The sequence below is a fragment of the Camelus bactrianus genome, chromosome 4, assembly GCF_048773025.1.
Source record: "Camelus bactrianus isolate YW-2024 breed Bactrian camel chromosome 4, ASM4877302v1, whole genome shotgun sequence".
NCBI lineage: Eukaryota > Metazoa > Chordata > Mammalia > Artiodactyla > Camelidae > Camelus > Camelus bactrianus.
In genome coordinates this window covers 24,252,679-24,265,405 of record NC_133542.1, presented here as the reverse complement: position 1 = coordinate 24,265,405, position 12,727 = coordinate 24,252,679, and the positions used below count along the sequence as shown (strand labels likewise).

The following is a 12,727-nucleotide window of genomic DNA, read 5'->3' as shown; positions in this document are numbered from 1 at the left end:
TTACTCCCGAGGTGAAACTGATGCTTCAGGCAAGTAGGAAAGCTTCACATGATGCCAGGTCCGGAACCAGAGGACCCCTGGAAGAATTCTCGTGACTTAGAATAAGATTAAGGGGAGGACTAAGGCAAGCCTCAATAACTGGTTTCAACAATTTCCTCTAATCTTCATATAAAACAACACTCTAGAGCTAATGAAACAATATGAGTGTCAACATGCTAGAAAATACTATGTGTATTTGAATTAAAGACTGGAATCATTTAAGGAACCACCTGGACGAAGCCACCAATATGAAATCTGAACTTTGGCAATAGATAAAAGTCAGCTTGCCTTTAAAGTATATTCTATTTGCAAACATTTGGGAACCTGACTAGAAGAGAGAATACAAAGGAAAATCTCTAAGAGTAAAAGATGGTTGTCCTCACATTGTGCTCAGCAGGATTTCTGAGATACTGATGCTTTTAAAAGTACAGTCTGTTCATTCATAAAAGTAGCGTATACACATAGGTACACATACAAGTAAATATGAAACTACACAAATACTAAAAAGTATGTGCAAAGTCACACTCCTTTAAGCCAAGCACGTTTCTCTCTAGTTTTTTCTGAACATAAATTCTTGTTTGTCTATTTCTTTATTTGGTTGACTGGTATAGAGTTAGTCAGGATAAATTGCTGATTATACTGCAGTAACAAATTAACTCTGATAGCAAAGTGTCTTAACATATCCAAGGCTATTTCCTGTTAACTCTGTATGTTCAATACGAGAGTACTTTGCTCTACTCCCTGAAGTCTCCAGCTGGCAGAAGCTCATAACAAAAAAATGTAGTTTCAGAACCCCTTTCAGAGTACAGTAGCAATAGTAGAGAATCACACAGAGGCTCTTCTGCCCACATTTCACAGACAAGAATAAGTCAATGGCCCCACCTAATTCCAAGGGATTTGGGAAGGGCACTGTCCATCACGCCCAGGAAGGAGGGAGAACTGGATATTGGTAAGCATTATAATGTCTACCAGAGCTAATACGCTTTGTGTTCTTTTCTTTCTTTTTCTTTTTTCTTTTTATTTTGGAGTGGTAGTGTTTTTCCTTGGTAATAGTTTCTGAGGAATTTGGCCTTACATCTTTTTATCTTACGCAACCCAAACTTGTCTTAGAATCCTTAGGAATTTCCATGTGTAATGTTTTGTTGACACTTTTTAATCTAAGCATATTACTTCCTAAATTCCTTTCTGGAAAGGATCAGCTTAATACGGTAGGGATGTAACTGACAGATAGGAGCAGAAAGCAGTTCTGGAAGGTAACAAACAAGGGGGTTCTGTGGTCATAACCTGTGTGAGCTTACCTCTCACAGAATTTCAGAACCAACATTCCAGTGAAAGTTCCTCAGCCTTGAGATTAGAAAGTAATGCACTTTAATTTATTGTGAATTTGAACTTTATTCCTCCTGCACTAACGTGGTCATTTTCACTTGTTCTTATTTTTCAATAAGTATATAGCCCGGTGTCCTTTCTTGTAAAGAAAAAGCAATTAATCAGCCTCAAGAAAAACTGAGAAAATCAAAAGATATACATGGGCTGGGAAATATCATTTTCAGGTTTGATAATATCAAATGTGCATTTTCACACCTTTGGGGGGAAAAAAGAGGATACAGCTAAAATCAAATTTTAAAAAGAAATCTGACTTTTGATCTGTTCGATAAATTTTGAGAATTTTTGCTTTGCCATTTGTAAATGGAGAAGCTTGACAGAAATTCAGAGCTTTATCACTGGAGTCATGAGCCTGCCTAGCATCTTGTAAGGGATGTTTCACTTTAACGTCAATCTCTGATGTATATACATTATTTTTATTTGAGGAGAGGGGAAGATATAATGTATTTATCATACACTGATGGGCTTTGTCATCTGAAACTTTGAAACATTCTCAGTTCAAACTAGTTGTTTGGCTTCATGGCCCAGGTCTCATGCCATCTCTACCACAGCATCTTAGAACTCACTAGAAAAAATGGTATGTTCATTCTCCTGTCAATTTGAGGCCATTTGCAAACCAACACCTTCAATAAGGACATTATGATGATGATGATGATGATGATGATGATGATGATGATGATGATGATAATGATTTATTTTTTTTAGTAAACTAGGTGCTTGATTTTCTCACTATTTGATTTTTAACCAAAAAAGCAGAAAGTATGTTTTATTTCATGGTAAGGAAATCACTGTGTTCGTTTCCTATAGCTATTGTAACAAATACCACAAACTCAGTGTCTTAAACCATCAGAAATCTATTCTAAGTTGTGGAGGCCAGAAGTCTGAAGTCAATTTCATGAGATAAAATCACAGTGTCAGCAGGCCCTACCTCCACTGCAGGCTCTAGGAGAGAATTTATCCCCCAACCCTTCCAGCATCTAGTAGCTGTCGGCATTCTCTGACTTTGGCCACATCACTCCAATCTTTCTCCCTGGTCACATGGCATAGTTCCCTTCCTTGTGTGTCTTATTTCCCTCTGCCTCTCTCTTACAGGGATCCTTATGATGGTATTTAGGACGTACTCAGATAATCCAGGATGCTCTCCCCAACTCAAGATTCTCAGCACATCTGCAAAGACCCAGTTTCCAAATATGGCAGCATTTACAGGTAGCAGGAATTGGGGCTTGGACATATTTTTAGGAGCCTCAGCAGCTTACCACAGACCCCAACCCTTGCCCAGCTTGGAGCACAGTCCTGAGGACACAGCGGGTACTCGGGAACACCTTGAGGGCAGTATCTGTCTGTCTCTCTGGTTGCAATGCTCCTTCTCTCTACTTCTCCTGGCGTATTGCCTCTTCTGTGGTCTGACTTCTTTGTACACCATCCAAGTCAACCTAAAATGACAGTCTTTGTCCTCGGGACTACGTTAAGTTTCCACCTTGGTCTCCACAGATTACTAATTCATTCTCTCAATGGCCTTATTCCAAAACTCAGGAGAGACCACCCTCCTCTGCATCTGGTATTCACTATTTGTGAAGGCAGCTTAGACCAGGAGGAAGAGCTCAGAACTACAGATTTTGCAGATTCTCTCTTAAGGAAGTAGGGGTCGGGGGGAGACATGACTGGTACCTCAAATATGGTGGAGATACATGATAAGACACTTCTTTCATCTTTGGTGTAGGAGACTAACTTCAGTCTACAGGTGGGCTACTCAGAGTTTTAGGATCTAGATTCGAGGAAATTTCCTGAATAACACCCCCTTCCTTTGTTTCCTACAAGTCACTTCCAGAAATCTGGGAACTCTTTTTTTCTGGGCACAACTTGCTGGGCACCACAAGGACTGAACCTTGGGGATACTATGTGCTCAGGACAAGACATCTGATGTCTATCCCCAGTTTAATCTCTGTCTCTGATATATGACATCTTTTGACAAAATACGTTCCTTCTAGTTCTAATTTTCTAGTCTCAGTAGGAGAATACTGTATCATCCTCCACCAGTTTGAACAGCTCCAAACTAATATAAATATATACTTTTAACGAGTAAGTAAGTAAGTAATGATATTAATTTCTAAATGAATGCATTTCATCGTGTCTGCAAAGTACATCACATGATGCATTGTGAAATCCAATAATAGAAACAAACATAAAAAAAAAACCCAGAGAAATTCTATTTTGTTGCTGCCAACAGCCTGGAAATCCCCTTTAAGAAATATTTTAAAATTGAGATAGCAGCTGGAAGCATTCAGATATTTCAAAATACTTTAACATTCCTTATAGTCTGCCATTTAAATAAGATTTTTAATCCTATATTTTAAAAAGAAATAAAGAGTGAATTTCTTAGCAAAGTGATTTTTGGAAAAATTGCCTTCTTATTTCTAAGCAAAGTAGAGATTATAGATATTTGGTTCTGGGAAAGCCTTCTTCTTCTGCATCTTCAAGAAAATCTCTCTGATTTGTGCCTGCTCCTTCCCCCATCCCCACTCCCATGTAAAAGGAGCATCGGCAGGAGATAGAAGGTTATTAATGTCGCATATAACGAACCAGTAATTCAGTAAAAAATGTTTATGGCATTTCCGCTTAACATTTTATAAGCATTTTTGTCTGCTATGTTACAATTTGGACTTTGTTCTCCCAAGAGACTCATCAGCCTTTTCCTTAAAATGCTTCCATCCTTTTTGTTTAACTTCTCACAAATTTTCCCAGGACATTCTTTCGCTCCCTAAAAGCAGAGACATTAATTTTAGGAAAGTTGGGTTAGTGCTCCCTGTGAGAGTTGTCCTGGGTATTCAGCACAGAACATCTATTCTGTGCTGAATACCCAGGACAACTCTCACAGTCTCTCTGCTGTCTAGTCGAGATGGTGCCTCGTTTGAGGTCTGCATTACTTTACGGTCTCTGTTTGCCTGCCTCTAAATTGATCATAAAATATATGTTACACAAAGCTTAATTATCATTAATTAAGTACGTCCACATCCTCACATGAAAGATAATACTTATGATTAAAATTTGACATTTATATGTTAGTTATAAATATACTTTATGAGGAAAGTACCATAAATTCTTTGAGAAGAGATAACTCTCCTGCCAACATTTTCACATTTCTCTCCAATTTGGAAACTTCAACAAAGACTGATCTAAGAACGAGACAGATGACAGTTTAAGGACTCTGACTAAGGAGAAGAAAATCTGGATTTGACAACAGGTATCTTTTTTCTGTTCTGAAAATTCTGAGTTCCTAAGCGTGCTTCTATTGGGAAATCCTACATTTAATGAATAATAATCCATGGCACTCAAAGTGTGCCTTTGGGAAAGTGGGATTAGGGACATGATGCCCGACGGTTACTCCACATCAGGCTGGGAGACATACGCACTGTAATTCTAACAGCCCCGTTCACACGTGCGTTTCCATTTTGTCCCTCTGGAACAGGCCCTCTTCCCAGGAATTCCAGGTTTGTCTGACTAGGCAACGTAACCCAATGGCCCTACGTTCCCAGTTTCCACCTGGTTATATAAGTGAAAAATTAAAAGGAGCCTGTAAAAACTTGGAATCAAATATATCATGTATGAATCCTCTCTCTATAAAATGCAAATGTTCCTATCAAATTAAATAGATCCTTTAAAAAAAAAAATGCCCTTCAATGGCTTATGCCAGAAACTTGGAGGTAGAATGAGCCGAGTACACAGGCAGGAAGACTTTACAGTGTCCTTGAAAAACTCTGCCATTTGGCGAGAAAAATAATCCAGAAAAAGTTTTCTATATTTTCAACATTTTATACTAGAGAAGAGATAGATATTAACTCCTACACTGGTCTCCACTGACTAAATAACTCCAGCTTTTCAACATTTAGATAAGAGAGGGGGCAGAAGGAAGCGGGGGGAGGAGAGAGAGAGAGAAGGGGAGGGAAAAAAGGAGAGGAGGGACGAGAGGGAAGAAAGACCACAGACTGAGCAGTGAGTCTTGTCCTCCGTTCTGTCCTCAAAATCCCAAACTGAATGATCAGGAATAAATCTTAACAGAAACTGATGGAAGGAAAATATGGTATAAAAATGCTCTGCTAAATAGGACATCAGTTTACAACTGTTCCAACACTACGTGAGAGCCCTCGTTCCTTGACATCAATATGAATTCTATTTTAGCTTTAAAATTGATATACAGAAATCTGTTGCATTTCTACACAATAACAAAGTATCAGAAAGAGAAATTAAGGAAACAACCCCACTTACCATCATATCAAAAAGAACAAAACACCTGGAATAAACCTACCTAAAGAGGTAAGAGACCTGTGCTCAGAAACCTGTAAGACACTGATGAAAAAAACTGAAGAAGACACAGACAGGTGGAAAGATATGCCATGTTCTTGGATTGGAAGAATCCATATTGTTAAAATGACCACACTATCCAAGGCCATCTACAGATTCAGTGCAATCCCTATCAAAATACCAACAGCATTTTTCACAGAACTACAACAAATGATTATTTATGTTTGTAGCTAATACCAGTTTTTGAGGTAAAGACACCATTCCAGGTCATGTCTCTGACCTTTGTGAGATTGTTTTGAGTCCAGCAACAGGTTTCCCAGTTATGCTGCTGGGAGACATCCGCAGTCAGCTCACTCCAAAAGATCAGGTCTAAAGATGAGTCCACACCATACAGATGCTAAGAGACCTCCAACCAAATGTATTCATTTAAGATGGGAAATAAGTTCATAAGCAGCTAGTCCATCAGCTGTACACAGCACCCATTCCCTAAAATGAGGGGGTCACAGATGAGTGTAAGAAGTTCCTTAGAGATTTTAAAACTTAAGAAAAAGGAGTTCTGAATGGCCTAGAGCCTAAATGTACTGAGTGGGATACAGTCTGTAATGGGATCTGAACAGATGACTATGATTTAATTATTCTGGCTACGAGTAGACTAACAATTTCCTTTCTCTTACCATCATCACCGCCTTGGAGCAGTCTCTATCAGGGAATACTTGGAATACAGAAGAGTTCCTTTTTGCCTTTTCAAAGGCCTCCAAGTCAAATCCAAGATTCACATTCTTCTTGACCTAAGTGAATAGACTTGTTAGTTCTGTCGTTTATTTGGGGGAGTTTCCCACACATCAAGTAGCCTGTTAAGCAAAATTTCCCCCTAAAGGGCAGCTTTATGGGGCTGATGGATAGAATACGCAGGTGGGTAGAAATTGCAAAACTAACTGACAGATGACAAATGCTTTGCTGCTCTGCCCTGGGGCCTGATATCAAACAGCAGGTAACACATCTTGGCTCTTCCTTTGTTCCTTTTTTCCACATTTTCTTTGCCAAGAGAGAAATCTGTTTCCCCCTATGCCTTTATAGTTTGGTGTTTAAAATTTTTCTCTTATTCATTTCCAAACCCTCTTAAAATTTGTCAGCTTTATTTCAACTTGTTAAAAATACTGGCTTGTGGTTGCAACTTTACATAAAGCAGTAACTGGTTTCCAACATAGATAAGGACAGTACCTAAACACCAGCCCTAAGCAGAAATCTTCCTATACTGGCATCAGAAGTCCACATGCATTCTCAGGCCTGGCCATAACTAGGCGATGAATTCAGGTTAAAGCTTCCGGTTTTCAGCATATCCTTCTAATTAATTATCAGAGAACCCAATATAGCGAACATTATTTTTAGCACTTCCAGAAAAGAAACACAATCTCTGTTCTCAGGATGGTTGTTAACTCTTTGAAAAGGCAAGACATCCACACGTGAAAAGGTGAACAAGAGGAGAGTGAAACAGCCTATTAAAAAGCCAGAATAGATTTCTCCAGGCAATACACGTTAATATGATACAGAAATAAATGCTACGGAATCCAGATGACTTCAGGGGAAAACCATAAGCAAACTCAGACCACGTTCCATTGCTGGTCAGACTTGAAGGGTGGGTAGGATTCAGAAAGGAGAGGACAAGGGTGAACGTGGGGATGGGTGAAAGGATTAAACGGTGTGAACAGCTGTGCTGGCGACGGTCATGTTCTATATAAGGAGGGTGACTTTCTCAGTCCGAACACACGTGGAGGTCAAAGTTAGAATGCTGTATCTCATATCTTCTAGCACATTTGAATACTTCCTTTGTGTTCTTGGGAACCTTTTTAACAACCTTACAATGGAGCATATCCTATGGCTCAAAGTTTAGCTGTATAGCTTTGTTCCTCAGCTCACGTGAGGCTTCCCAGAGGCAGGGGCTGTATTCTTGTCTCCACTCCCACAAGCATCTAGCACATAACATGGTACGTGAAAGTCATCTACTTAGATGAATGAAAGGAGGTAAAATAAATGCTGATAGGTTTTTCAATTTGTATAGACCATAATTTTCCTGTAATTACTGGAGTTCACATTCTCAGACAGTCAGGAGATATCTGAAGGGTCTCCAGTTTCGAAGGAAATCTTACTTGGCTTTCCACTAAAAATGGGATCAATTGAAAACCGTATTTGAAAATGTTGAGTTAAACAGAGTTAAATGGGTTTATTTTTATGCGTTCATTCACAAGTATTTCTTGAGTACCCACGAAGAGCAGGGCAGAGTTCTAGGTAATAAGGATAAGCAGCTAGCAAAACAGATTTTAAAATTTCTGCCTTTGTGGAATTTATATTCTAGTAGAGAGAAAATTTTAAAAAATTAATTACAAGTTCACATATGTATGTGAGTTTATAGAAGTAGCCCAAATTATTCACCTCTTTCCCTGTCTACGTCTTTTGCTTTGCAGCACTGCAGCGCCTGCCAGCTCTGAGGCTGGGCTTGACCACGTGGCCTTCTTTGGCCAACAGGACATTAGCAAATTGATGTGAGCACACTGCACGTCTTGCCGGCTCTGGCTTCTCCGTGACTGTCAAGAGACTCTGCCTCTGCTAGCTGGCTGGAGGATGAGCGGTCCATGGGACAGAGCTGAGAGATTCCCTGGCGTCCTCCTAGATCACCCAGCACCCGGGAGACCCGGGTGACTGTGCCTAGCCGGGCGGTGACAGAGAGACGCGGGGGATGAGGGCAGAAAGGCAAAGGGGACAGGACAGACCCAAGCTTGCAGAGTTCTAGGAATCCTCAAAGCCTTGCTAGGCTCATAAGCCTGCGAGCTTCCAAAAAGGAGATTCAGAATTCTGCAATTCCTCAAATGTATTTCATGACCCAACACTTTTTTTCTTCACAGAGGATCTCAAAGCACTAGAGCTCTGTTGAATCCACCTGTGGGGAGTTTTAATCTTACGGTCCCAGGCTAGGCTGAGATGGAACGGTCGGAGACAGGCTGAAACTAGCACCCTGACAACATTCCAGAAGATCCAAACATTTAGGTGGAGTCTGCTCCACATCGTGCCCCTCCCGGCTGTGTAATCTGACATGCAGCAGATATACTGGCTTTTTCCATTAGAAACAGTTTCATATGTGGCATATTACATCAGCATATAAAGGTTCCAAATGAAATGAAGTTCAACCAAGAAAAAGAAAAATCCGACAGTGTGTTAAAATACACAGAAGTTATAAATCACTAAGCCTTACGAGCTTTCCATTAATAAAAAACAATTAAAAAAAAACGGGTAGGTTCTCCAGATGTCCCTAATCCATATCACTTGGATGAAGATTCAACGTTTTAACCTGTCTCCACAAAGAACATCTCATTTCTGAATAAAAGTAATGGAATTGCTGCGATGATTTTAGAGCTGGATTAACATTTGAGTGACTTACATAAAAATGCACCTGGCTATTGATTTGTTACAGGAAGTACCATCTCAGTCCAAAGTCCCCGATGCCAGAGAGGGTTTGCTGTCTCTGTTGAATTTAAGACCGTGTGTATCTACATGAGACAAGAATTTTCACTCATCCTCTATTATATAACCCCAAATGCCCCTCCTTCCCTAACTTCTTCATCAGACCTTTTCACCCCAACGCCTCCCTATCACAGCTACTTCTTCTGAGAATAAGAAATAGTTTTAGAGGTGAGAACGTATAGCATCTCCACCCAAACAGAATCCACTGTGTATATGACATTTAAATTTAAAACCTCTTTGCCCGTAGCAAAACTGTTTGATCAGTTACATTTTCCCTATTTTCCCCTTGTCCCAAGCTATGTGAAATAATGTGTGTAGAAACATCTCGAAATACTGTGAATTAAGCATTTTGGAAGGAAACAAGTTCTCAAAACAGTATATCATACACACTTTCAAAAACCACTGTGTATGTACACGCTACCCATTTGCAAACTGAAGTGGCAAATTCTCCTTTGCCCCCTGAAAGGTCCATATTTACCCCCCAACCCCCGTCCCGTGAGAGATCACGCTCCTTCGTGTCCTTTTCGGCAGGCCAGAGGGAGATTTTCCTGCTTCTGTTCCACGAACTACCGGCAGGGAAGACTTACCAAACGTACATAAATGCCAAAAAGCATGCATAGGAGAGAGAGAGCCCAAAGCAAGTCCCAGAGACTCTCCTGCTGTTTCCCACCTTCCCAGCACGGGTTATGTTTCCTGCGAGGATGGAGCCCACCCAGCCGCTCCACGTACCACGTGGCACCACATCCTTCGAGAGGATAGAACGTGATTATCTACTGAATCAACTAATAGATGTTTACAGATTACCTGAGAAGCCCTGTCTGCTAGATTCTCGGAGATTCCCCAAAGAATGGCACCCATCCTGGTCACAAGGCAAATACACTCTAGCTGGGCGAACAAAGTAGTACTTCTATGTAAAAAGTACACATTAACTGTTCAAAATAAATTGGGTTACTCAGATACCAACACTACAGGAGTTCAGTAGAAGAACTATTACTTTGGGACGAGTCAGGCCATCAGGGAAAACCTCAGAGACAAGGAAACTTGCATTTCAACCTTGTAACGTAAGCCTAAATGCAGTTAGGTAGGCAGAGAAACGTGGGGCTGAACACAAGCAAGGCTTTGGAGGAACATACATTCCTCTGGAAAAAAAAAAAATCCTGCATTAAGTGATTAAGTGTATCAGGTGCAGACAATAACAGCTAAGATAAAATGTTTACATCCTAGAGGAAAAAACAACAAACAAGTAACAAGCAATAAGCACCATCACATCAAACTGTGACAAGTATTACAAAGAAAACAAAAGGAGTGACGGCACAGGAGAGGGATGGTGGCTCCCACCAGGAGGGTCAGGGAAGGCTGTTCGGCGGGGCCCCTGACCTGGGACAGCGACTGCAGCAGAGAATGAAACGCACAGGCAGGACTTCCTCAGGTCTACGTTGTGGGACTCTGGTGTCCTGGGGAATAACAAAGGGTGACGGAGGAAAACAAAAACAAAAACCACCCTTTTCTATAGAGATTCTTTTTGGAGATTCGTAACACACTGTACATTGGTACATTGAAGACATCTGAGAGCCCTCCAGGAAGGAGACTCTGTCTGACTCAGCGCTTCCCCAACACGCCTGGAGGTCGCGGTCCTCCCTTTCCTGGTGGCGGCGTGTGCCTTGCAGGGGTTGGTGGAGTGGAGGGGCAGGTTGGAACATAATAGCATTTCTACTGTGGACTCTCAAAATACTGCTTAACGCTCAGTGAAGACTCCAGTGGAAGAAAACCGAACGGGGCTGTCGGTAGTGGTGCCACGTGGCGGCCCCTTTGGAGTCTGACCGCGAGTGAACAGGAAGCCATTGCAACTCGTGAACAGAAAACCGACCAGGTGAAAGTGTGTGTTTTGATACCGCTTCCCTAACAGTGACAATGCCGAGTGTGTTCAACGAAGGAGAATACAGAATGAGGCAGACCAGTTGGGAAACTATCTTTCTAGCCTAAGCAAGAACGCTTGAACCAAGAAACAGGAACAGGGATGAAGAGAAAGGGACAGACGTAACAAATCAGGAAAGAGACTTGGCCAAACAGTGGACATCTCATCTGGGCCATGCGACAGACACTCAATAGTGAGTCAGAAGCCATGGGTCAGTATTGGGGTGGTGGGACAGGAATAGCTAAAGAAAATGAAATAACAGTCTGCCAGCAAACAAAGGGACAGAAGGAGGAAGGAGTGAGAAGGACTGAAACAAAGTACAGGTCATGATATGAATGCCCTAGAGGGGAAGCTGTAGGACTCTGTTATTCATTCTATAGGCTGTAAGCAATCAGGGTCTTCTTGGTAGGAACAGTGTGAAGTCTGTTTTAGTAAGTTTCATGGGGGTAAGAGTGTGCGTAGGATTGACTGGAGAAGAGAGAGAATGGAGAGAGAGCTGCTCAAGGTCAGTGTCAAAAGTCCAGGTGAGAGATATGCAGTGCCTAAGAGAGAATGGAGCCTGGGGAGTGGAAAGAGGAGGAGCCAGGAACGCTGTCTCACAGGGACAATATGAGAGCTGGATGGGACCGAGTGTGGGGGAGGCAAGCACTGATGGGGAAGGAGAGCGGAGCATGACGGCGTCTTCATCAGAACTGGGAAGATAAGTTAGACAGTGAGAGTTACGGGTGCAGGAGATGGCCAAGGTGCCGGAGTAGAAGGACGCATCGCCCACCCTCTCCCATGAATACATCAAAAACTGCATCTACGTACAGAACAAGTCACACAGACTACCTACTGAACGTGGGCCGAAGATCTCTTACTTTGGAAAAATAAGGAGGATCCTCACAAAAACAGGTAAGAAGAAAGAAAACAGGAAAGGAAAATTAAGGGTGAAGGTAGCAGGTACCTGGCAACAGGTTCCACCTGAAGATGCTGACTTTGACGATCGGTGGGCTATTTGGGAGGAGATGTTCTGCAGCCTCATCTGAAGTGGAAGCGGGATCTCAAGCCGAGAGATAAAGACCGCAGAGAGGATTCCTTTAGCAAGAAGAGCACAGGACAAGACTCTGTCCTGACCCCACCACCTCCACTCCATGTGACTCTGAATGTTCCTTCTCCTTCCTGTGACTCAGTGTCTTCCACACTAAAATAGGGACAATAATAATACCATCCTCATAACATTGTCATAAGGGTTAAGTAAGTTAGTATACGTGAGATGCCTAAGACAGTATCTAGCACACAGCGCTTCCTAGGACCATGGCAATTTTGTTACCTTTGTTGTTACTATTATTATTAAATAACATAGATGAGAAACTTTATAAGCAATGAACTAGAGCAATGATCTTAAAATAGTCTCTTCCTATTCTCAGTGCCGAGTTGTATGAGCCTCCCCATTCTTCATGAGAATGAGTAAATAATGTTATTGCTCTGGGGTTTATAGTTTGATTTTTAAATCCAGGCTCAGGGAAAAAATTGCCTTGTAAAGTCACGATACACTACATTGCTGCCTTGTGTACAAAACAGTGTTATCTTCTC

The 12,727-nt window shown here is 41.4% G+C and overlaps 1 long non-coding RNA gene across 1 annotated transcript; it reads left to right on the top strand.

Annotated features, from left to right (window-relative positions):
- Positions 1–767: 767 nt before the first annotated feature.
- On the top strand, positions 768–9,072 carry LOC141577369 (uncharacterized). The gene is made up of 3 exons (XR_012506246.1): positions 768–988; positions 2,515–2,628; positions 8,184–9,072. It is a non-coding gene; the product is annotated as an uncharacterized LOC141577369 (long non-coding RNA).
- Positions 9,073–12,727: the final 3,655 nt, after the last annotated feature.